The sequence below is a fragment of the Danio rerio genome, chromosome 14 (assembly GCF_052040795.2).
Source record: "Danio rerio strain M-AB ecotype USA chromosome 14, GRCz13ab, whole genome shotgun sequence".
NCBI lineage: Eukaryota > Metazoa > Chordata > Actinopteri > Cypriniformes > Danionidae > Danio > Danio rerio.
The window spans coordinates 47,744,880-47,772,756 of NC_141034.1; the positions used below are offsets into that span (position 1 = coordinate 47,744,880).

General features: G+C 34.9%; 1 protein-coding gene and 1 long non-coding RNA gene across 7 annotated transcripts in view; both read right to left on the reverse strand.

Annotated features, from left to right (window-relative positions):
* Positions 1–27,877, reverse strand: part of LOC141377471 (uncharacterized) — a 370,516-nt gene that overhangs the window by 261,359 nt on the left and 81,280 nt on the right. The gene's annotated exons all lie outside the window — the stretch shown is intronic.
* On the reverse strand, positions 7,377–10,992 carry LOC137496001 (uncharacterized). 3 transcript variants are annotated; one of them, XR_015507974.1, is made up of 7 exons: positions 10,842–10,992; positions 10,512–10,567; positions 10,046–10,105; positions 9,821–9,942; positions 9,341–9,455; positions 8,523–8,632; positions 7,377–7,620 (listed from the first exon to the last, which is right to left on the reverse strand). It is a non-coding gene; the product is annotated as an uncharacterized LOC137496001 (long non-coding RNA). The 3 variants fall into 3 exon arrangements; XR_015507975.2 differs by lacking the exon at positions 10,842–10,992 and adding an exon at positions 10,667–10,722; XR_015507973.1 differs by lacking the exon at positions 10,842–10,992 and having other exon boundaries at positions 10,512–10,641.

The following is a 27,877-nucleotide window of genomic DNA, read 5'->3' on the forward strand; positions in this document are numbered from 1 at the left end:
TATAGCATGAATATAAGTAGCTTGAATTAGACAACATAACATGCCAATGATCTCAAAGCTGCTCAATATTGCCATCTTGTTAATTGATTCTATTAAAAAAAATCAATGTCACACCTGCATCCTGCTGCTAGCCTGAATATCAACAGTTTGATGACCTGCGGCCATTGCTGATATCCAGATCAACAACACTAGCTTAATTGTAGGTATTTCAGCATATTGCTTTAAAAGCAATATATTCACGCTACACCCTGCCTAAGAAATGTAAAAGCCTTTCCCATGGTAAAACGAACACAAATTCTCCCGCGACTCTTTAATCAAATCTAAAAATGTAACATGTTTACAGTGAACACATAAGGGAAAAGAATCAAATCAATTAAATCTGCTTTTCTCCCTTGATCTCACTCTTGGCTTCCTTCATTATTGGTGATTTCATGCAAGTCTAATCATTGATTTGAGTAACCGTCATTGCTCAGTGAGGAACGCTAGGTCTAATTGTGGATTCCCTGGCAATCAGATGTTTTGTTGTTGTTGCCACTTCTTATTTGCTAATGCCTCCAAGACCAATTACAGATATTCCATGCAGCATTTTTGAAACGGAAATCAATAGTTACTGTGTGAAAATTGCTTAACCTGTGCCTTAGAGCCTGCAAAATCTCTTTGTTGGTCCAGTTGCCATTGTGAATCTTTAAGGGGATTTGAGTGGACCTTGGAAGTTTTTTTTTTCCCCTGTTGCTTAAATTCAACAATTCAATATCAAGCCGCATATACCTGCTTCAGGACAGAGTTCTGACAGTTTCTGGGATGCTGATCCAATGTGGGCAAACCAGTTAAAAATTACGAATTGCGGTTCTGTCCCTTTACAAGATATTGATGTTAGTTAGTTAAGCCTGTTGAATTGTGCTACAGTGTAAAACATATCCATAAATCAGCAGTTTTTCATTCATTTATTCATTCATTTTCTTGTCGGCTTAGTCCCTTTATTAATCCGGGGTCGCCACAGCGGAATGAACCGCCAACTTATCCAGCAAGTTTTTACACAGCGGATGCCCTTCCAGCCGCAACCCATCTCTGGGAAACATCCACACACACACTCACACACATACTCATACACTACGGACAATTTAGCCTACCCAATTCACCTGTACCGCATGTCTTTGGACTGTGGGGGAAACCGGAGCACCCAGAGGAAACCCACGCGAAGGCAGGGAGAACATGCAAACTCCACATAGAAACGCCAATTGAGCCGAGGTTTGAACCAGCAACCTTCTTGCTGTGAGGCGACAGCACTACCTACTGCGCCACTGCCTCGCCGCAGTTTTGTGATTAAAGTTTTCATATTTGTTTTTCTCAGTTTATTTATCCTTTTGAATTGCATTATAGGACCTTGATCTTTCCTCCAACAAATTTAACCCTTTAAAGTTTGAAAAGGTAACATTAATTAACATTTTTAATATTTTAAAGTGATATATTGTCTGGGATATTTTGTCAACTAACTTTTGTAAGCTGTTTGAACTAAACTGTGTGTAGGTATGTTGTGTCCACTCTCATATTGAAGTGATAGTAACACAATAAGTCTCTTTTTTTAAATTTCCTGGCGTTAAAATAAGATCCACATCCTAATGATTTTGAGGCCCACTGCAACGGGATGTAGGACTAGTGTTTTTTTCTAGCCAACCGAATCCATTGACAGGTGCTGTCTCTATAATAACATGTATACATATATCCACAGAACATTTTTTGCAAGAAACTGGGATTGAAACATAAGTTACAACTCTCTGCGATCAGCTGCACCTCAATAATTAATTTTATAATTTAAAAATTTAATTAAAACGTTTTTGAACAGAGCATGTTTGTAATAAAGGCAGTAAAATCGTTATGTAATTCTTAACTGATATAATCTGCACGGGCACATGGTGTCAGTAAACAGCATTGTGTAGGACTTATCGTTTCAGAAAGGCTTGAATAGACTCCACCACAAATACATTAAATAAACTTACTTGGCATTTTTTGACTAGTGACCTTATTTCAGCTTTATCTGTGTCTGTCTCTGTCACTGACTGCTGTTTATCTAACGTAATGCATGGGAAGCAGACACACAGGTTTTTTTTTCTATCTACTGTATCTAGTTTTCATTGAAGTAAACTACAGATATAAGAATTAATGAACTAGATAAAAAGGTTATCTATCTATCTATCTATCTATCTATCTATCTATCTATCTATCTATCTATCTATCTATCTATCTATATATCTATCATTAGAGTAAACTATAGATATAAGAATAAATGAACTGTAGCTAAAAAGGTTATCCTTCCATCCATCCATCTGTCCGTCTGTCCATCCGTCTGTCTGTCTATCAATCTATTTATCTATTTTTTGACTAGTGACAATATTTCAGGTTTATCTGTTTCTGTCTCTGTCACTGACTGCTGTTTATCTAACATAACGAATGGGAAGCAGAGATGCAGGTTTTTTTCTACTGTACCTAGTTTTCATTGAAGTAAACTACTGATATAAGAATAAATAAATGAACTATATAAAAAGGTCATCTATCTATCTATCTATCTATCTATCTATCTATCTATCTATCTATCTATCTATCTATCTATCTATCTATCTATCTATCTATCTATCTATCTATTTTTCATTGGAGTAAACTTTAGATATAAGAATAAATGAACTGTAGCTAAAGAGTTTATCCATCCATCCATCCATTCGTCTGTCTGTGTGTGTCTGTCTGTCTTTCTGCCTGTGTCTATGTATCTAGAGAATGAAATTGATTAGAACGATATGAGAATAATTTGTTTTTTACATAAAAATTAAAAAACACAATATGTGTCTAAGAAAATTAAACGTGCCTTTTAATATATCTCAATAAAATCCAACAAAATGTATGAGAAGCAGCTTAAATGTGGGTTTAAATTACAGTGCACATTGTGCGCTGCAAAAATGTCTCCACCGGCACCTATTTTTAATGAGCCTGGGTTGGAATTCTAACAAACGGCCTGACAAGCACAGGTAGTCTTCTTTAAAATATAGAAAGCATGTGAATCGGCTGCATTATAGATCTTATATGTACTGCAGACCTGCACTTGAAACACAGAACAGAGAAATCAATTTATAGCACTGAAGCCACTTAGATGGAGAAACCCTTTGAAGAGTGACGCTCAACGCTTCACACTTATGTCTTTCACTATTCTCTTTCATCACATCATCTGTCTCTATCTGCATTAAATCGCACCGTTTGGTTGTATTCCAGTGCACACTTGACATAGAAATTTGCATCGTTTGGTGATAATTAACCCAAGCAGGTAACTATTTTGCCCTCACATTTGTTGAACAGACAGAGAACTTCTTTTTAACTTCATACTAGTCAGTAAATGCCCTATTTCTATTATATACGGTTGAAAAAAGAATTGTTAGACCCCCTGAACTCCCCATATATATATATATATATATATATATATATATATATATATATATATATATATATATATATATATATATATATATATTCTCTCAATTTCTGTTTAAAATAAATACGATTTTTCTAAGACATTTCTAAATATAATATTTTTAATAACTCATTTCTAATGACTGATTTATTTTATCTTTGCCATGATGACAATAAATATTATTTTATAAATTATTTTAAGGTAGTATTCAGTACTCAGCTCAAAGTGACATTCAAAGGCTTAACTAGGTTAATAAAGTTAGGGTAATTAGACAAGTCATTGATTAACAGTGGTTTGTTCTGTAGACCAGTGGACCCCAACCTTCTTATCACCGCGGACCAGTCAACGCCTGACAATTTTACAGCAGCCCAGCTGGGGGTGGAGGGGATGGAGGTTGATTGGGTGGAGAGATGGGGGTTATGTATGTAGATTGCTATCAGACCATCAACAATTTTCTCAGAGGATGACAAGTCCACAAAACATTGCTGCAGCTCTCAAACAAGTTTTATTTTAGGAGAAAACCACTACAGTATTTGGGTCTTCTATGTTTGTCTAAGGTAATTAGTCTACTGAAATTAGGGCTGCAAGATTGATTAATCGGAAAATAGATCGCGAACTCGATTCGACCCAACAAACGACTCAGCTAACTATATTTTTAAGGTCAGAAGAGAAGCGTAAAGGTGGTCTCACAAGTCTTCACATTGTTTTATATACGTTGCTCAGCAACATGGACACCTCCAAATGGTGTTAAAAGTGTAACATAATGCATTTAATTAACAAATTAGTTTGTTAGTTCAAACTAGCTCAAAATGCAGCTGATAGAGTGCTTTCTAGAACAAAGAAATATGACCATATTACTCCAGTTCTTCCATCATTGCATTGGCTCCCTATTAAATATTGTATAAATAAAAAAGAAAATTATTGACTACCTACTAAGCCCTGAACAGCTTAGCTCCCTAGTATTTGAGGGAGCTCCTGGTGTATTATAGCCCCTAATGTGCACTACACTCAATTAATTCTGGACAATAGGGTATATGCCGAAGCATGCTAGTAGGACTCTTAATTTGCCAGTTACCTGGGTTAATCTTTTCCGGTGAATTGTATGGCAATGCAAAATCGGCACATTTAAGGTCTGTTTTCTTTAAAAATCAGCGATCTCCACTGGCTGAGTGATATCTAATATGAAGTGGGTCTCAGATTGCATTAAATTACGTTTCCCCCGCCATGTGTTTATAATATGAGCATTTATTTTACCCCAGTATATTCAATGGAGCTTCTGGGCTAGCCTGCCGATTCTGACGGGCGCGTGCGAGCAAATGGCTTTTTGTCTCGTTTTACACTTGAGCAACTAAATGAATGCCAAAGTCTGTTTAACTGATTGTATTTGAATTGCATTACAACATCAATGCTGCAAAAGGAATATTGTATAAAATGGAAAAAAACTCACAATAACCGGTCACCAGAAGTTTATCAGTATATGGGAAACACACTAGCTTGGCATATTCCCCATTGGCTATTCCCAGAATATCAAAATCAACTGTATCAACTGTGTTTTTTTTTTTTGTTTTGTTTTTTTTATTACAGACAGTTTTTATTCTAGCTGAAATAAAACAAACAAGACTTTCTCAAATATATATGTATATATATATATATATATATATATATATATATATATATATATATATATTTTTTTTTTTTTTTTTTTTTTTTATTATTATTATTATTATTATTATTATTATTATTATTAGAAATACTGTGAAAAAATCCTTGCTCTGTTGAACATAATTTGGGGAATATTTAAAAATAATAAAAAATAAATAAAAATCACAGGAGGGCTAATAATTTTGACTTCAACTGTACTTTCCAGAAAACTGTAAGGGGACTTAGTATGCTATTTGTTACTCCCTCTCCAGAGGTTTTTAGTTTTTTCTTAAGAGGACAGATGTGGAGAAATCTTTTGTTCTCTCTCACTGAACACTCCTACAGGTAAAGTCTTGATTTCTCCTGGGACTGAAGAAAGAGATGACAAAAAAGCCTAATTATTCTCAATGGCTATTATCAGTCATTAAAAACCAAAGCCTTGCAAACCGAACACCTCTGAATTGCAGCTGGTAACAAAAACAGCAGCCCTTTTTGTGCAAGACAAGTGTGTGTATTTCACTACTAACAACACACACACACAGACACAAACAGAAAGATGCACTATTACACATTTATGTGAAGCAATTATTGTTGCTCTCACAGGGCGTGCAGATGCCCTCTGAAGAGATTGGCATGAGGCTGAAGAGGAGAAGGCCAGAGGCTAACAACAATTTCAAGAGAGGTGATGAAGATAAAAAGGGGAAAAGAGATGTGCAAAGAAACCTGATGAAGAGCAAATATAAGATGAGTTCAATAAAATGTCTTGTATGTATAAGTATATCGGATTGTATTCAATAGATTTAGCAGTTTGTTGCCATATCACATCTTTTCGGATTTCTGCAGAATGGATGAAAGAAATGTGTGTAATTCAATACAAAAAAAGTCTTCATTTTTATCATACACTATAAAAAATATCAGTAAATTAGCAGTTTTTGTGATTAAAATTTTTATATATTTATATTTCCTCGTTTATTTATACTTTTGAATCACATTATGGGACCTTGATCTTTCTTCTGACAACTATTAACCTAAAAAGTTGGATAAAGTGACTTTTATTAACTTTAATTTTATTATTTTTAATAGTTTTAAGTGATATATTGTCTGGATTTGTGTTGTATATTACGGTAAAAAAAGTTTTAATAAACAGCCAGCACATTTTCTGCTATTTTACAGATTTTTTTCTCTATTAATTATTTATTATACTATTTTATTATATGAATTTAAACTACTAAAATGTCAATAAGTCACTTTCTCAAACTAGAGGTGAACTTTCAACATCAATAATCAACAGAGCAGAGATCAAGATCCCTTAATGCATTTCACAACCGTAAATAAACAAAAACCACAAAAATTACCAGACATTTTTTTAGTGAATGTTCTTTTTTTATTACAAATTGTCATCTTAGAATTATAAGGTTTTATCTGTGTTCTTAATGATTTTGAGATATTGAGCATCAGTTTTTGCATTCCATAGCAAACAGTATGCGTGTAACATTTGTTTTTGTTTTTTTTTTAAAAAAAAAGGCTTAAAATGTAAACAACTTGTAAAAAAAAAAAAAAAAAAAAAAAAAAATCCCATAATGTAAATAAGTTGTCATTTAATAAGAATATGTCAATAACTCAATTTTGACAAAAATGTCAGATAGAACCTTTTAATTCTAAGGTGGCGAAATACTGCTGTTTCTTTTATATTTTGTAAAATTTACTACTATTTTCTCCCCTTTTACTACAAGTTTAGGGACAATAACTTACAGTTAAGAACAATTAAAAAAAGATATATAAACTATTGTAGATCATTTTTTCATTTCTTAAATAAATGTCTTTTCTAATATTCAATCCTAAAAAACAAATCTAAATCTACAATCTACACTGTAAACGATTTCCTGTTAAATTAACAGTAAGTTACTGGCAACAATTATCCAGTAGCTGCTGTATTTCATAAAACAGTAACATTACTGTAATACTAATTACTTTAGTATTACATTTACTGTAAAATGTATTACATCATTTTACTGTTTTATTTTTTTACTGTAACACCAATTACAGTACTGATACACATACTGCAAAACTGAAAACAGTATTTTACTGTACATTTTTACCATGCAGAACTACGGTATTTTAACGTTACTTTCATTATTACTGTAAAGTATTTTACAGTTATTAAATGTTATTTTATTGTATTTAATAGTGCTACTTTATAATGAGCATAAAAATGTTTAAAAATTGCACAAATGTTATTTTAACTGTTCAAGAAATGCAAGAAAAATAAAGAAACTGAAACTTTAACTTCACAATAAAAGTTTATTGTGTAAACCATACTGAAACAGTAGCAATTATTCAATATAACACAGCAACAGAACACTAATGAAAAATTGATCATTAAAACCAGTCAACAATTAATGCATCAAAAAGTATTACAATTTTAAAAACAGGTGAAAATACTGCTACAAGACACGAAATGATGAAGGCCAAATGATGTTGTAGAAAAGGGACAGTGAAAAAGGGCAGGAGCACTTCTGATGATCCTACAAAAATGACAAGCAAAATCAATCACTGGAGTAAAAACTAATCATGCCTCAAATTATTTCATTCATTCAGAAACCAAACACCGCACTGCTGTTTTATATAAATAAAACACTGTTTTTTTTGTCGTTTTTGTTGGCAAAATACAGATTGTTGTCTATTTACAATTACACTAACAGTAATGGGGAAAAGATCAGTCAAGTCAACACTAGTCAAGTGTCCACACAGGTATGTAAAAAATAAAGTCTCATCTTAACTTAATGTCTGACTCTGTATAGCTTGAATATCTGATTCCATGACCACCCTAGAGCTTCCACGAATTTAAGAAGGGTGAACACAGTTAATTCTGACCTTAAGAGGCTACATATTAAAAATAAATAAATACATAAAATAATCTAATTTAACGTGACTAATGTTAATTAAGTACTTTTAAGCTTTTAACATGTGAAAATCTACTTCTAACTAAAAAAATAATGCTAATGATGAGTTACTGACATTTGGTTCGCATAAAACAAAGTAATCACTAAGCATTCATTTTTGGCAAAATCTGCTGAAAGGCGCAGCAACACGAACAAATGTGTTAAAGTTGAGCAGAGAACTGAAGAGTAGTCAAGCAGTCTACTACTAGAAATGTTTGTGATAATATTTTGCAGTCAATTCGTTTTACTGTATTTCAATATGCAGTGATGGCATGTCAGTGAAACAAATAAATATTATTACACCTCACCAGTGACATTTCCTCAAATTAAATCATCATGACGTTACTGTGCACAGCATCAGTAAAATGTTAAGAATAATTTAAATACCACATTTTTTAAAACAGTCACTGCTGATTACAAACTTAAATTAAAGATAGGCTTACAGAAATCCTGAATGCATAATAATATGAAGATTTATTACTCACTGATGTCGAAGCACTTTCAGGTTGTCAGAGATGTAGACAGGACAGAATGTGCCATCAAATGAGCTCTTGTGCAGTCTTTGTTGGACATCCAGGTAGTATGTTCACCCACACTGTAAAAAAAAAAAAAAAACAAATCTGTTATTTTACATGTTTTTTTCCCAGCAGCTAGGTTAATAGAGTCATTTGGTTAAATCATTTTATTTATTAAATACTTGCTTACCCATATATATATATATATATATATATATATATATATATATATATATATATATATATATATATATATATATATATATATATATATATGTGTGTGTGTGTAAAAGTAATCAAAATGAATAATTTATTAAAATGTGAGAGATACTAAGCATGTTTGGTCGTCTACAGAGAGAAGTAAACATTTACTTTAAGCATTAATCCTTATGAATCTATTTCAGCATTTTTGAGCATTTAGATCAGGGGTGCTCAACCCTGTTCCTGGAGATTTACCTTTCCGCAGAGCTCACCTGCAACCTTGATCAAGAACACCTGTCTTTATTTACCAAGTGCTCCTTCAGATACTATTTAGTTTGTTTAGTTGCGTTTGATCAGGGTTGGAGCTAAACTCTGCAGAAAGGTCGATCTCCAGGAACAGGGTTGAGCACCCCTGTTTAAGACAATGAAAAATAAGACATCTTAATGATATTTTATATTCAATCATTTGTGAAATTTAAATGACTTATATTCAGTATATACATTACATAAAATTAGAATAAGAATAAAAAAATAATACTCTATGCCAAATAAAATACTTCAGATCTAAATAAGGCAGGTGTTTTTACCTAAAGGTTCCTTTCCTCCAGTTAGTTTAGTTGCAGATCCCTCCACATCTGTGCTTTATTTGGTTCTTGACTTAAGAGTAACTGGTGTCACATTCCAGGTCCATCACAATCTGAGCTAGAAAGACAATATGGCAAAAGACAAGACACATATAAAATAAGTCTCAGAATAAAATATTTAAAAGAATAGTTTACTTTTCTGCCACCATTACTCCATGTGTTTTAAACCAGTTTGAATTTCTGTTGAACACTAAAGCAGATATTTTGAAGAATGTTAGAAACCAGTAACTATTGACATCCATATTTGAACCAAATTTCTTTAAAAAAAATATATGAGTTTGTGTTAAATGCAACAAAAAAAATCTATTTTTAACTATTTTGAAACCATTATTTTCATTTTTAGGTGAACTGTCCCTTCAATTCAAGTGTCACGCATTACTCATAAAAACTGATGTATCGCTTGAGGAAAACTAAATCAAGTACCTCCTGTGAGCAAGCAGAATCATTATGCCATTGTATTCAGCCAACTGACCCAGTCGAGGCTTGAACCAGCAACCTTCTTGCTGTGAGGCGACAGCACTACCTACTGTGCCACTGCGTCGCTACTGGAAGAAGAAAAAGAGGTTGTACATGAAACTCCTCACAACAAATCTGTGAACAACTTGACATTTTATAATCTAATCAAAATGAGGAAGACATCAACATTACCTTGAATAATCAAGTGAGGAGAGATTGGTAGCATCAGTTTTTCAACATCAATTGCTGTAGCTGCAAAAAAGATAAATATGATAAGAGTAAAATAAGACTTAACATTTAATAATCTAAATCTATGGTACAACCATACCAATCTGTATGGGGTTCAAATAAATTTGTATACAAATCATTCCCTACACCTGAACACCAAAAATAAAATGTACAATTAATGACACACTAATGTTATACAATAAGCTCATTAACCAGTGAGAAATAGACAATTAATATGAATTATGTTAATATTAACGTTAGCTTAAAAGACATCAACTGAATTTTATTATCAGCTCAATTTAATAAAACAGTTTAGACTTGTTTCATTGTGAGTTTAGTTTGAATAAGTAAGTTAACCTACAGTTTACAAATTTAACCATAATGATAACTTAGTCAAAATGACCACATGAAGACCAGAGCTTAACGTTACCTTAACGTTAAACGTTTAACTTTTCATGGTGACTTTGCCTTCATCTCAGTGTTGTGCTGAAATACAGAATTCATTAATGTAGTTAACCCCAAGTAAAAGTTTTTTTTTTTCAGGTAACGTTACTATGGTCAAAAACTCACTTAAGATAAACTCACTTAACGTTATCTAATACCTCGCAAACACTACAAACACGGTCTGGCGTCGAATAACGTGACATAAGAACCTACAACTGAAGTAACTTGGTTAATTATTTTAAATTACACACACACTACACGGAAAAATACACAAAACAACCCTTTAACGAACAGAATTTGACTTGTAAACACTTACCGAGGATGAATTCACTGGAGGAAAAGGGGACAGGTGGATTTCAAATTAGAAGAGCCGTTGCTTGCCTGGTGAAGGTCGAATCGAGTCGGCTCGGTTCTATGAATCGGCTCCTTAGAACAGTAAAGAGTCGAATCCGCCTAAAACCGATTCCTTTTTGTAAATTATTCTAAGACACAACAATAAATTATTACTATTTCGTTATACTGCTCGGCCACATACATTTATACACATATTGCTGAATGTGCTTGTGAACACGTGTGATAAAATAATTCCCGAGCAAACGGTTCAATCCGATTCGGTCTCGTTTGAGTGCTGAACCGAACCAGTGCAAACGTGATATTGATAAAATAGTAATATTGTTGTTGTTTTTTTTCACTTTACCAGCGAAAATATTACATGTATCTGACTTTAACAATACGAATAAGGTTCGCTTGAAGTGTTTTGAGAATTAATATTTTTTTCTCCCAGAGTGCATTTCACACCAACAAGCAAATATAATGGCGAATGAGAAAAGCCAGATCATATCATAAATATTGCGTTTAATATGTCACGAAATGAAGTTTTAACGGGTTTTCATGCGAGAATATAGTTCTTCCAAACTCAAATCTGTGGTTTGTTTATAGATATCATGACTACTTTTAAGTGTGCTTTGCCGATAGGGGAGATTCTGACCTCCAGGGGTTGACGGCGCTCCATCACTCATGTATCCGGCAAACCTCATGCTTTAATCGGCCTAGACATTATTGAGACATGCCCCTGTCTTCGATGACTAGATAATAAATGTGTTATGAAATAAAGTTTTAACTGTTTTTCATGCGAGAATGTTGTTGTTTTAAACTAAATTCTGTGGTTTATTTATTAAGATAGTGCGTATTTTAAAATGTTGTTTTGAAAATGCGGAGATATGTGCCCTCTACGGTGGCCCATATGGGTGCCCAATATTCTTGAATCCGTCTAAAGCAGGTTGGTCACTCTGACATTTAAGCTGACTTTGAAATCATTTTGTGTTTAACAGCCCTTGGTTACGTGAATCAATTATTTTTGTTCCAATTTACGTTTTGGTTTAGCACAAAGTTATGTTTATTAAATATTATTTCATATTTCCATGTTACCTTATAAAATGAAGGTGCAGTGCACCCAAAAATGGAAAACCAGGGGACAGTTTAATGCACTGAACAGTCTGAAGAAACTGGTTAGGTTATTTACTTCACAAAATAATTTGTCTAAAAATAAGTAAACATAATAATCATAATATATAGTGTGTGTGGAGTTGTTCTTGGTCATTTGCAGTACTGTATTTAGATGCACAGTAACTGATTTTTCCCCAAAATGCATTGTAAAATCTACAGTAACATACTGTTAACCATGTTCACAGTATAGAAAAGTTGAAAATACATTATTATACTGTGAAAACAACAATATATACAGTAACACACTGTGCACAGCTTATACAGTAAAAAACTGTTGAGAAATGCAGTATAATACTGTGAAAACAACAGAAATCGTTTACAGTGTAGATCACAATATCTACAAAAATATTAAGCAGCACAGCCATATTCTACATTGATGATGATCATAAGAATTTATTCAAGAACCAAATTAGAATATTACACATTGGGAAAGGAAGTATGACACTAAAGATAGGAGTTGAACTGAAATGGTAAATTATAATTAAATATGAATCAAAATGGAGAACTGAAAATTGTTATTTTAATACAGTAAATTTAAAATCACACTATATACTACAAAATGACTTGATTTTCTTTATATATTATCAGTTACCCTGGTAGATGGCACTGTGGCTCAATGGTTAGTACTGTCGCCTCACAGCAAGGAGGTCACTGGTTTGAGTCCCGACTGGGTTAGTTTGTATTTCAGTGTGGAGTTTGCATGTTCTCATCGTGTTGGCATGGGTTTCCTCCGAATGATGCGGTATCCCCCACAGTTTAAAGACATGCGCTATAGGTACATTGCGCGCTCTTTAGTACGCGCGCGCTCTTTAGTACACGCGCCAAAAAAAAATATTTTTCCATATTTTCATCTTATAATATTTTGTGTTAGTCCCCCTGTTTAATTCATTTCATGCACTGACAAATTGAACGAAAGATCAACATAGATCTGCTCCATTTTTTATTTCTCTCTATAATTTAAGCCTGCATAATTATATTGTTCATAATTCTAATGTTTTTTTTTTTAAACAGATTGATTAATTAAATAGATAGATTTTTACAAAACTTGACAACTGAACTGAGGCTCTGTATGAAATGAGAGTCTTACCTTTCTGATTTATATTTGATGATGATGTCTGTGGGTGTCAAAATTAAAGTGCACATTTTCGCTTATATAATATTTATTTATTTATTTATTTATTTATTTATTTATTTATTTATTTATTTATTTATGTATTTATTTATTTATTTTTATTTATTTATTTTTTTCAAATTCACTTACAATTATATATTTCTTAAATTGTCAGTTGTGTTTATGTTATGCTGAATAAAAAGTGTGTGTATACAATTATGTTTGGCTTTTGATAGATTATTTAAAATATGTGGCCAAGAAATAGCTATTAACTTTTTTTTTTTTTTTTTTTTGGGAGGGGCCAGTGAAAATTTTGGCAGGGCAAGTCAAATCTGAACCACTGCCAGTAGAAAAAATCCTTAGCGTTGAACCCTAAATAGTTTAAATGAATCTAAAAGGAGAAGAGAAAATGATTATTTAATAGTCAATTTTAATCACACTTCCACAATACTTACACTCAAATTAATGACTATTGCTACTTGTTTAAAATATATATTATGATGCAATTAACTTAATCAATTTGTGTTGGGATGACACGAAGGAATCGTGTGGAACTTCATTTTTTTTATTATAAGAACCCAGGAAATGTTTCTGATTTTCTCAATTTAATTTTAAATCGTACTAAAACACCTAGAACTAAAACTATTTTTTTTTTTATTAATCGCACAAGCATAAAAAACTCATTTAAACCATAAATGTAAAAAAAATATATAGTAACTTCACTCTAAAATAACATCATTCTCAACCCTAATTGTACTGAAAAGTGCAGACCATGCGATTCATTTTCTGCTCACTCTCTCTTTCTCAGCATCTCTCTCCTCCCCTAATTCAGTCACTCTTTCATTCTCCTCTTCCCTCCCATTAATCATATTTGTTCACATTACCGAGGAGAAGGCAGAGTAACACTGCTGATAGGAGTCTTAATTAGCAGGAACGATCTAACACACACCAGAACCTGTGTGAAGATCAAACAGCCTATCCGCTTACCGTTCAAATATCCCTGTCATTTACCACAGAGTGCAAATTTGATTCTTTTTTTCCCAGCGTTTTGTACTTTTCCCAGTAATTGAATTGTGCAGCTCCTAACTGAACGTTATCTGCGCAAACAGGGCGACGCTAACACATTAAACCACTTAATATCATCTGTTGTGGCTCGTGACCAAGAGCGTTTAAAGCAGTCATGCATGCTTAAAGGTGTGGACGGCACGGCGACTTACAGCATTTAATGAACTTAGTGCTCATAAATGATTAGCGTGGGCCAATTAATGCTCGACAGCATATATGTGTGTGTGTGTGTGTGTGTGTGTGTGTGTGTGTGTGTGTGTGTGTGTGTGTGTGTGTGTGTGTGTGTGTGTGTGTGGAGGGTCTTCTTCACAGCCAACAGAAGTCAGGCTGAATTAGAGTTACTAACAGATACACAAATAACTCGGCAATCATGGCAGCTAGCTTAGATTAGGTCAGCTAATTGGCACACTAACATGATTTAAATAGCGCAAATTAACGTTGGACAAAATTAGTGAGCTCTATTTAAATCAATCCCATTTCAAGCTTATTTCCTACAGATCCCCCCTTCTTTTTTTTTTGGAAGCCTAGATTTCATTCTCCAACATGCACATGCTCACTTCAAATGACCTCTTATAATAGTTTAAGAACATAATGTGTCGATTTGCATATTTCAGTGATTAAGTATATATGTCAAAGCTGATTTCTTAAGCCAGGACGAAGGAAAAGACATGATTTATTTATAGCTGGTGGGAGGAAAGGCGCATATCTCTAAAAACAGTGCACGTTTCGCCTTTCCCGTATGACCAACATGTGAAGCTGATCTGCATATGCTGCACTGAACATAAACATCAACCTGACGAAAGCCAAAATCCATCATTCCCTATATTCTAAATATATCCCACCATCTCATACAGCGAGAGCAGGTGACCCGAACTCAAACACATCCCGCGAGACTAATTTGCCTTCCTCTAAATCACTCACTCAGACCATCAAATCAGCATTGTTTGTTACTCAAGGATGCTCGCGCACGGAAGGAGTTTTCATTTCGCCACTGTTTATGAGGCATAATAAAATGTAAAATGAACTGCCAGAGGGAGTGAAGACGAGGAGACGACTCGCAGCGAGCTTTATTCAGCGATGTTCACAAGATTACGTTTACTACTGAGCAATATCGCAGGAACGGGACCCCCTGGCCACATATCAAGTGAGCGTCTGCGGTGTATTCAAGCATGTTAGTGCCACTGAACTGCTTTTCTGTGGCGTTAAACCTTCACAGCATTGTTTCAAACAGAGTGAAAGTATCCAAATAGAGGTGTTGAAAGAAACCAGCACCTTAAGGCGAATGCTCCATATTAGGGAGAAGATTCCGCTGCTTTTGGCTGCTATGGATACAGGCTTTCTTTGCTTTGAACAGGCTTTCTTGACTCTAAAGCAAATGCCATTTCTGGAGCTTGGTGGTAAAAGCACAAAGGACAAAAACTTTGTCAAAAATCAGCACAGATCTCTGGTTCATATTGTGAAATTTTTAACTGTTGTACTGTAAAAAATACAGTATTTAAAAAGAAAATTCCGGTAGCTGAGTTGCCGAAATAAAAAGAGTAAAATAACAGAAGTTAAATAACAGAAATTTACGCAAAAATTAAATTGAAGTAGATTTTTGTAATTTATTGGCCATTAATTTACGGTAATTTCTGTAAGGTATTAGCTGTCATTTTACGATAGATTTTTGTAATTTAACAGACAATAATTTATGGTAAATTTCTGTAATTTAATAGACAATATTTTATGGTAGATTTCTGTAATTTACCAGACAATATTTTACGATAAATTTCTCTAATTTAACATACGTTATTTAACATTAAATTTCTGTAATTTAACGTATTTTATTTTACGGTAAATTTCTGTAATTTACCAGAAAATATTTTACAGTAAATTTCTGTAATTTAACAGACATTATTTTACGGTAAATTTCTGTAATTTAATGGACGTTATTTTTATATCAAATTTCTGTAATTTAACGGACATTATTTTATGGTAGATTTCTGTAATTTACCAGACAATATTTTACAGTAAATTTCTGTAATTTAACGTACGTTATTTATTTATTTATTTTCAGCACCCCAGCTGCCGAAAAAAAAAAGTAAAATAACAGATTTTTTGTACAGTGTGCAAACTATCAATTGCCACGAGTGTAATAAACAAATAAATAAATAAATAAATTGAGAGTCTAAAAGCATTTACTGTGTGATAAAGCCAAAAAGCAAGAAAGTCGCTGAACCAGTTGGCATTTCTTTGTAGAGTTTGCATTTTCCCCCTATGTTGTTGTAGGGTTTCCTCCAGGTGTTCCGGTGTCCCCCACAGTTTTAGGACATGCGCTATAGGTGAATTGAATAAACAAAATTTATTTGTTATTTGTTTAATTGTTTGTGTGAACAAGTGTGCATGGGTTTTTTCCAGTACTGGGTTGCATATGAAAGGGCATCCGCTGCATATAACATATGCTGGAATTGTTGGGGGTTCATTCTACTGTAACAACCTCGGAAATAGAGACTAAGCCAAAGTAAAATGAATGAATAAATGAATGAATGAAGTCTATTAAAATGGAAATTGAATAACATCTAAATAATATTATAAAAGAGAAAGAAAAACATGATTTAGGTAAACTATATCACACAAGCAAGAGTTATATCAGTGTATGGGAATGAATGACAGCTGCAACCCAGTACTGGTAAACACCCAAACACACTCATTCACACACACACACACACACACACACACACACACACACACACACACACACACACACACACACACACACACATACCCGCACACACACTATGGCCAATTTAGTTTATTCAATTCACCAGTAGCGTATGTCTTTGGACTGTGGGGGGAAACAGGAGCACCCAGAGAAAACCCACGCCAACAAAGGGAGAACATGCAAACTCCACACAGAAATGCTAACTGACCCAGCCAAGACTTGAACCAGCGACCTTCTTGCTGTGAGGTGACAGTGCTAACCACTGAGCCACCGTGTCACCTATTAGAAAGAAGTAATTTTTATTTTTTTCTTTCTTTCATGGAACAATTAAGAGATATTTTGAATTACTTTTCTGTTGTGTTATTTTGCACAATGGCTCTGCCTGTTTACTGTCCATTTCTGATGTATTAAAAAGAACAGAATATACTCTCTACAATATTGAACATCTCTTTAATAGTCTACAAGGACTTGCCAGAAAAAAAGCTAAAGAAAAAAACAGAACTGATGAGCAGATGACAGAATTTTCATTTTAAGGTGAACTATTCCTTTAAAGGTCAAACAATCGATTCTGATACAAATTCAATACACGGGTAATAACACTAACAAACAAATCAATAAATAAATAAATCATACAGTATCTGCTGTTTAACCATGACTTCAGTCTGTTGAACCAAAGGTCCCCACAAGTATAGCAAATGTACTGCGTTAGGCTGCAAGGATGCATGCAGTCTTTCTTTGCTTAGAAGCAAATGCTATTTCTGGTTCATGGTGGTAAAACAAAGGAAAAAAACTCAGAAATCAGTGCAGTTCTCTGGTTCACACAGTGATGTGATTTACTGTCTATGACAAATGTGTAACTGTTGTGTTAATCATATGGAGCTATCAATTGCCATTAGTGTTCTTAAAAAAAATAAATAAACTGACAGTCAAAAAAAGCATTTACTGTGTGATGAAGTCTATTAGAATTGAAATAGAATAACTTCATAATTAAGATTAGACAAGAAAAAAAACTCTCACTGTGCAGTTTTTATTTATTTATTTATTCATGCATTTATACATTTATTTATATATGATTTATTAAATCACACAAGCAAGAGTAATATTATTTCATGAGAATGAATGACAGCTTTTGCTCACTTTTATAATAAAGTGTGTTAACTAAATTTTATGATTAATTAAGTAATTTGAATGCTTTGTTTTAATGTTTCATTTTAATTTATAAGTACAGTAGCATATTTACAGCTACTGTATAGGCTATTTCTGTCCGTTCGCATCCCGTCTCTTTGTGCCGCCTGGCGGCATATTCACAAACTGTGGTCATACATTAAAAACACGTACTTGCCCATTTAAAACGGCGGCGGTTTACTTCTTTTCCAGTTTTTGATTTAAAATTGAGTCATTTCATTTTTTTTTTCTTTCATGGAACAATTAGATATTTTGAACTATGTACTTTTGTGCTATTTTGCACAAAAGTACGTGGTTACTGTCCATATAAATAAGAACACAATAGACACTCTACATTATTGAACATGTCATTTATAGTCTACAGAGACTTGCCAGAATGAGAAAAAAAAATACTAGAACTGTTAAGAGACAGAATAATGGCAGGATTTTCATTTTAAGCTAAAGTATTGCTTTAAAGGTCAAACAATCAATTCTGATACAAATTCAAAACTCAGGTATTTAAAAAAAGAATAAAACAAAAATAAATGAATAAAATAAAACATAATAAATATAATAAATAAATACAATAAAATAAAACAGGGGCGTATCTTCTGTTTAACCACCTTAAATGATCTTTAGTCTATTGAACCAAATTTGCCCACAGGTATAGTAAAACTAGCAATTATTTTTTTTTTAGATTTTTGGTTTTCATGAAATCCATTGAATGTAAGATCCATTTTTGATCCAAGTTCAATGCAAAGGAAGACATTGGCTTTTACAGAGTTGGCTTAGCAAAGCCTACAGTAAACAAAGTTTGGAGACTACAAAAAAACACATCCGGGCTAGTGAGATTTTTGTTTTCAGTCTGACTAAGGCACAATCTGATCCGGCAAACAGCTATTGTTTACACAGCGCAAAAGTGTGTGCTTCTAGGGGTATGACATGGTGACGTGCAGCCAATTCGCAAATAACATCACATTATGCTAGTTGACCAATCAGAGCCTCTTGAAAGAAACTTTCAGTGGAACTAGGAAATATGACAGTCAATTTCATGGTAGCAGTGTAGCGGTATATAATCAAAGTAAGATATATGAAAAATAATGTGATTTTCTACAAATGAAGCATGAGCACACATTGCTTTGCATCTTATGAACACAACCAAGCCTTGAAAATATACTGTGGACCACTCCTTTAAATTGTTCTCTACATAGTAGGTTCATGGCCTCTGAAAGTTCAAAAAATCTCCAAAAACCAATATGTTTCTCTACTCTCCAAAAACTTTATGATGCTCATTTACTACTCCATAAAATACTCTTAGAATCAGAAGGTCTATGATTGGATTTGGTTTGATATGGCTATTGATATGGTTTGTGTTGTAAAAATTAATGCGCATACATGCAAATGACAGTTTGCCTTGTGTTCTGGTTGGCTCATTGCCCATGTGGTTTTACACTTGTGAAATTTACATAAGAACAAACAAACAGTGGTGTCTAAGGCTCACGGTATTACCATCTCCATATAATGATCTCTTCTTATTCTACTATGCCTTGATATACCCAGATTGTCTTTATAGGGCACCTTAAAGCATACACAAAAAAAGTTGTTTTTTTTTAATACAAATGTAATATTATCCCTCTTTATACATTTTTACACCTACCACGCAAGAGCACCTCTAATCCTTTCATCCTTGATATAGTTGTGTACACTGCTGTGAAACTAGCAAGCATGTGTTTTTCTTCTCATCCCATTGACGGTATCCTATAGCAGATTTACCTCAGATAATAAAAGCGCTCCTCGTATAACCTTGCCATTCATCAAGCGCTGAAAGCTTTTTACCTGTGTCTTCTGCATGAACCCAGACAGCCCATAAAACATCGCTAATTAAATGCTGCTTTGGAGCCTCGCCTGACCAGATTCAAACATTTTCAAAAAGCGACAGTGCCTTTCGAATAAGCAGCACAACAACGCGGCGATGCGATGAGTGGAGCCAGAGAGAAGTGTTTATAGTGTAAATTAGTTCACGCCGCTCCTCAGCACCCCATAAACAGTCGGAGTTCTCCTCACTCTCATTGCTCTTTATGATTATCTCTATTATCATTTCTCTTTATTCTCCTTCCATCCCCTCAGGCTTTGGCAGTTTAACAGGGAAGCTGCAATTAAACTCACTCTGGGGTTAGAGGCCAATAAGGCCAGCGGGAGCACAAAAAGAGCGCAAGAAAGAGCCCGGACGAAAATGTTTTGCTCTGGCTCTATTACACAAGGCTTGCAATCACAGGGACCCATCTCGTCAGCAGGGTCACAATCCTTGGAGAATAAAAAGCTCATTTTGTGTTAATGAAGAGACGGAGGAACATTTGCACTAGGTCACTCTACACGCAAGAGTAGCGACCGTTCGGCTTGAGAAAAAAACGGAGGGCAGGGCATGCTTCTTTTCTGCCCACTACAGCAGGGCTAAACCCAGAGAACATGTTAGGTTGGTCACCTCTAGTCCATGACAGATGCTTCAATCCCATGGTCCTACAGTGCGACGAGTGCAAAGAGGCTGAAGGGAAATGTAGAGAAGTGACTCAACCAACCTATTTGAAGAGATAAAGTCAGACAGGAGACATAAGGGTGCAATTTGGTGCGAAGCTCTGTGGCTGAGTGGTGAATTCAAAGAGGACGTTGTTGGCAGTATATCAAATGTTGCGGAATTTATTCGGGAGCGATTATATTGTCTGTAATCATTTGCCACTGTTTTACATGTCGACTTTCATCTATTGTCGTGCATTGTGTCGAAATGTCAGACATTGGGAATCGCGAGTTCCCCGAGACGATCAGATCAAGCTGTAGGAAAAGATGCCAAGCTGTGTGGCAGAACAAAGAGAGATTCTAGACTCGTTTCTCACTTACAAACTGAACACTCACACTTATGGTCAGAAATGCTCTTTTTTTGTGGTGTATGGCTTTCTTAATGTTATGACACAATTTTATTCTGGAGGCATGCTCAAAAATCTAGACAGAAATTTCTGCTGACTACTAAGGACTACTGAGTTACTCTTAAAAACTTAAAATCTCTTAAAAACTCTTAAAATCAAACTTTACCAAGCTATAGAACATTTGGACACACATTGAAATTTAAACAAAGTTATTATTTCATTTGACAAACACCTAATATATATATGGCTAAGAAATAACAGAAAATGGCTAATTGTTATAAGACTGTAAGTGAAGTTTTACAAAATAATTTCAAGAGGAGCACATGATATGATTGATCGCAGCAGGTCCCTCATCCGTAATCAGTAATAATCCAATCAGATTGATCCAAGCCTACAATATATAGACTGATTTAACCCTACTGCCTTAAGGCTGATTTATACTTTGACATCAAGCACACAAGTATGGTCTGGCACAGCCTTCGGGTAGCCACATCGCCCTTGCCATGGCTGATGCAGATACTGATGCGCACCTCTCAAAAAATGTAACTACACGACAGAACAATGCGTAGCGCAAGCTTTGTGATTTGTCGGCTTGGTATCGATAGCGAGTGTGGGTGGTGCTGAGAGCTGTGAGCCTGATGGAGGGATTGCTAACAAATGTCAAATCCCGTAAAGAAGCTCCAGATGGAAACATTTGTTTTGTGTTTACCTAATGATTAAAGTTGTTGCACGTCTGCTGGTTCTGCCTCTAAATGAGAGAGTTTTAGCTACTTGTACATTAAGGTAGCGTTCAGAAAAAACTAAACACTTGCAAAGAAACACGACACAGAGGAAGATAAAAACCTACTGCCAGCTAGCATTTCAGAAATGTTGTTGCAGAGCAACACAAACAGCACACAGAAGTATAAATGCACGACTCAACCAAGGCAGGCACCGTGGGCTCCACCGATCACTCAACGCAGAAGAATAAATCAGTTTTCATGTTCATTTTCATAGAAAGCCCCCCTTCCACTCCATCTACTCTTTTTACTTCTTTACCAGGGGGAGTTCTTGACACCTACCTGATCTCAGACACCGTTATGTTCTAATTGATCAGGAGGGAGCCCCAGGCTGAATTATCTCATGCTAAACCTGCTAATAGCATCAAGCAAAATCTAAAGGTTGATTTATACTTCTGTGTTGAGCATGACCCACGGTGCCTTCCTTGAGCGTAGTCATGCGTTTATAGTTCTGCGTGCTGTTTGTGTAGCTCTGCAATAACACTTCCGCAATGTTTGCTAGCAGTAGGTTTTTATGTTCCATGTTGAGTTTCTTCGCAGGGGGGTTGTTTTTTCTAAACCCTACAAGTAGCTAAAACTCTCTAATTCAGAGGCAAGAACTGGCGGACATGCAACAACGTTAATCATAAGGTAAACACAAAACAAAAGTAATCATCTAGAGTTCCTTCACGGCACTCGACACTTGTAAATACTCGCTCCATCAGGCTCTCAGCACCACCCACGCTCATCACCGGTACTAAGCCGACCAATCATAGAGCATGCGATGCGCGTCATTGCGATGTGTAGTTACATATTTTGCGAGGTGCCTGTCAGCCTCAGCGAGGACCGTATGAAGGCTGCCCCGGACCATATGCGTGAGCTTGACGCTGAAGTATAAATCAGTGAGAACTCCTGTTTTAAATACTGTTTGTGACAATTAACTTGTATGACAACAAAAAGAATCTAAAAGAGGTGAATATTTTTAAAGGTATAGTTCATCCAAAAAAATTTATTTGTACCCAGGGCCGGAGTGGGACTCTTTTTCAGCCCTGGAGTTTCAAGCCTTAGACCGGCCCACCTCAGTTCACCACTGACTATATTAAAATAAGGTCATTTCTAATTCAGTTTCTAATTGCACTATTACGTCTTTTTTTGAGAAAACAGCTGTTTTAGAACTTCAAATGTTCAACAACCCTTACAGTATTATATGTCTTAACAATAGAAAAATTTTAAAAATGTTACTCTGACGAGGACCGAACCCGGGTTGGCGGCGTCATAACCTTACGTGCTAACCACTGTACCACAACAGCTCGCGGGCAAAAAACTGACCGGCCCACTGGGAATTCTCCCGGTCCTCCCGATTAGCCAATCCGGGCCTGTTTGTACCACAAAATGGAAATGTTAACCATCCCCTCTTTCTTCACAGTATGTTGTTTTGTGTTCAATTAAAAAAGGAAACTCAAACTAGTTTGTAACTTGAGCAAATGATGAAAATTTACATTTGTTTGAAAACTACTCCTTCAAATATCTAATATTGAATGCTCTTCGCAAACCAAGACATTTAAAACTATAACATAACACAATGTGTTTTCAATATATCAATATATATATATATATATATATATATATATATATATATATATATATATATATATATATATATATATATATATATATATTCAATAAATATATATATATATATATATATATATATATATATATATATATATATATATATATATATATATATATATGAATGCCTTATATCAATTCTACACATTTTAATAAAAAATCCTGACTGAGACTATATATTTTTTTCCAGAGAGAATTTTGATTAAATACAAGTCAAAGATAAATCTCTAATTTAATCTACAAAAAGCAAGAAAACCATTTTGGAGTTAGCAGATATACCTCAACAATGTCATAATCTTTGCCATTTTTCAAAGATACCAAAGTCTGCAGTAAAATGCAAGAAATGTCAATATCATCTCAAGAATTTCCCATCAAATAGTTTCAAGACCAAACACTCCGAGTTATGGCATTCACATTAATATAAGCTCTATAACCTTGAGGTCAATATCTGTCGAAATTACTTCTCCTATTTTTTTTTTTTTTTTTGGCTTAGAAGAAACAAACATGAACTTCAGAGAGAACACTTATCAAGTCTCCTTGATAAAGAAGCATCCTTTGAAGAGCCAATGAGCCACTTCTAGGAACATTTTGAAAAGTACAGCTAAACCATTCGTACAGCCCATCGCACTGGCCGAGAGACATGCAGTGAGATTCATAAATGGCTAAATGAGGGCTGGATAATCTCCTATCTGTGTCCAGCATGCCATCCGCTGGCTCCCCGAACACTAGGATTGAACCGCGCTTTGGATTCCCACCCAAATGAGAAACCCTGACATTTGAGCTCGCCCAAAATCCCAAAAAGCAATAATAGCCAAAAAAGCTCAGTTTAGCAATGGAAGAACTGCCAGGCAGCCCTCACACACACACATACATACACACTGACAAACTCACGCCAATACTCAACTCACTCAATTCCTCTACCCATCCCGAATCATGTCCTTTCTCCTTTGCACATACACCTTTTATACATCGTCTTTTCTATCATGGCGTCTGCCACTGTTTGAGTTATCATTTGGTTTCATCAGCACATTGGCATTTATCAAGAGATTCAGATACGGACTATGCTGCAGACCCACACTGCCCCCTTCTGGTGGCTGACGAAACTGTTTTACAGGTCTCAAATCGGCTCATTCAGAAACTCCACATCTGCACACAGTGATGACAGATTATACATTCAGTATTGACCACAATGATATGGCCATAAGGAACCACAGTATAATAATATCTGACACAATCCTAAGCTTTATTAGAGTATTGAATTCGCCAACTGCAGATAACAAAGTGCCAGGCTAAAATTGGAGCTTTCTATAGTGTAAAGACAATTACGGGCCATTCCACAAAACAAACTGCTTCACTCTCAAGGTTTTAAGCTCCCTGGGGGACTTTTAATTTCCAGGGGTAACTCTGATGGGGCTGAATGTTGCTGTTAAAGTAGCTTTTCCGAGTGACACACAGCAGTGTTCAAATCTGGAATGGATTTAACCACATAGTGCAGTACCTGTAATAAGAGATCAGTGTGATGCTATACGTCTTTGCCCTTATACTCGATTTCTGGTGCCTTTAAAAGTCCCATTAGTTCAAACTGCCCTGCTATCTGAAAAAAAAGAGATTTTTCAGTGTCCTAGCATGCTCTCTCCATCTCCTTTGTTATGACTTTTTTTGCCAACGTAGGGGTAAGAAAAATGTCACAGCAATGCAAGAATATTTGCCAATGTCTGTCTGTAAGGGAGCGGGAAATGAAGTGGTGTGTGCGCGAATGTGTGTGTGCGACTGAACAGAAGCTTTGATGTTTCACACCTTCTGAAGTGGGCCTTCTTCAGGTGTCTAAAGTGGAGAGGTCCTGGAACTGTAGGGAGAGGCGTACTTGTTCAAAGACTCGCTCTCTCATCCTTTTCTATCACTCTCTCACTCCTTGGGAAAAAAAAGGAAAGTATCATTTTGACTATTCACTGTAGCCTGTGGCACACATACGCAGCAGCTGTTTTATTCTGTCAAAATACCACCATGGATTCTTATACAATAATACAGCAATTAAAGGGACAGTGTATTATTTTCAATGTTAAAACACATGTACCTGTTCCTTATCAAATACTAATAAATGCATCATAACTATCTTTAAAAAGGATTGTTCGCCAATACAAATTACATATTTTACATGCAACTTCCCGAACATAACAAAGGATGATCTCTTTAGTCATGATTTAGTAAAAGCAGTATTGTCATGTAATAATAATAATACATTTTATTTATAGTGCACTTTTCTCAGACCCAAAGCGCTACAAGCCATACAAGGCAAACAAAGCAGAACACTAAAAACAGAAGAAAAAAAACAATAATAAATAAATAAATAAATAAATAAATAAAAAATTGTAAAAAACAGTATGACCGTCATCTTTACTGTATGCAGATTTTTGACAAAACAGAGCCGATAATAGAGCTGTGAACCTAAACTAGTCTCATGGTTCTGTTCAGTTACGATTATCATGCCATCGATTCGGTTCAATTCGATATCTCGGTGCATTGACGGTGCTTTTCATACACAGTTTTATATTTTCTTCACAGCAGCAATTCTTGTATTAAAATGTATGAATATATTAATATTTACACTAATTGTAATACAATTTTGTCATTTAATACAAACAGTCAGCTATATAAACTGCACCTTAAAACAACAAGACCATTTAGCAAATAGTATAAACAAATATAAATATCCAGCTGGCTTTCTGATCCTTGTCTAGTTCTCTTACACCCCTTTGATTGGTCACACCCTCAACAAAAATGGTTGCGATTGGCTCTTGCGCGCTGCGCTCTTCACAGATGATAAGCGGCAGGGGCGATCACAGCTGATCTATGATAGACACAGTAAGTAAAACTCTGCAGACACGCGCTCGTGTCTGTATCTAGAAGTAACGCTGCAAAACAGCCGCGAGGAGAAGAAAAGTCACGCCAGCAGGTCAAATGGGCCACAGTGTGTGTGTGTGTGTGTGAGTGAGAGAGAGAGAGAGAGAGAGAGAGAGACAGGGAGAAATGGAGTACTTTCATTCTCTCAATCACAGTGAAATAGGGGCTTCTGCTGCAAACAAAAACAGTGAAATTGTGCACAGTTCATGAGTTTTAAGTCGTTGGAGTGTTGTAAATACTCGCGCTCGCCTCCCTCACGAAAGAGCGCATATGAGATAAATGACGTCAGTACATAATAACCGGTTATGATTATTACTGAACCGATAACGAATTGTCCGCGTCTGCATCGCGGTGCATCGAAGAAACAATTCATTTTGACAACCCTAGCCGATAACATAACAGCCTTCTTTCATTTTCATCAACAAAATATGAAACGCCCTGTATCTTTTGCTGAATATCCGTTTTAATAATCAGTAATAGCAATCAATAATACAATAGGTTTATACAATTTAGAAAATTTTAGAAAAACTCAACTGTTTAGTCTCCACTTCACTTCCTAATCTGCAATGGCCTCTCTGGATATCACACTAACTGTACCCAAAAAAAAAAGTACTAATACTTTCCTTCTTAGACTTTACAGACCTGAAACTTGCCTACCGCACTTATTCCTTGTTGCTCTTATAGTTGTGTAAGTTGCTTCCTTGTCCCCATTTGTAAGTCGCTTTGGATAAAATCGTCTGCTAAATGACTAAATGTGAATTTAAATGTAAAATAAAGGCAAGCAATCAGTCAAATGTGTAGAATCAGTGTTCATGCTTATATAAATTAATATATTGAATTATCTTTGTGCTCAGCTAAAACACGTTATCTGAAAACAAGTAAAAGATTCAAAAGACCTGAGAGTCCTTAGATAGAAACCAAATGAATTAAATATCACGTTTAACAACTATAGTGAGATGAGATCCAGTGGTAGATCCTTGATGAACTGTTCGACGTGCGCTGCTCTCACCTGGAGAGTTGTGCTCTAAGCACCCGCCGACTGCCTGGGGCTCAGACATCCGCAAATGCTGCAGTTCATGAGAGAGTGTGTTTGGTCACATGATGTGCGTTTTCAGCAGTATAGTGTGAACGAAGAGTTTTTCAAGAACGCTAGATGAAACGTGTGTAAACATGAATCGTTTTCATTCTAAAATGCTGTTTTAAAACTAAAATGTATTAGTGTAAACTGGGCCTAAGCGCCACATTAATTAGCCAATAAAATCTGCATTCTGATTCAGTCCATTTACTAACTTTAATCGTACCCTTATACAGTTACAGTCTATTTATCTATTGTCCTGGCATGGACTTCAGTCATTTTGTTTGTGGATCTGTGTGAACAGATCATTCTAACAATGCTGTCTATATATGAAACTTTTAAAAACAAATATCAAAAACTTTTCCATTTTTAGTGCACTGTTGTACCTTAAAGGTATTAAATCGATTTTTTTTGTCAGCTGCCTTGATGTCACAACTCAATATAGTCACTCCTGAAGAGTTTGAGACTGTACACATTTTGTGATTTCATCAGAAGATCTGAAGTGTCACTTTTCTGCACTT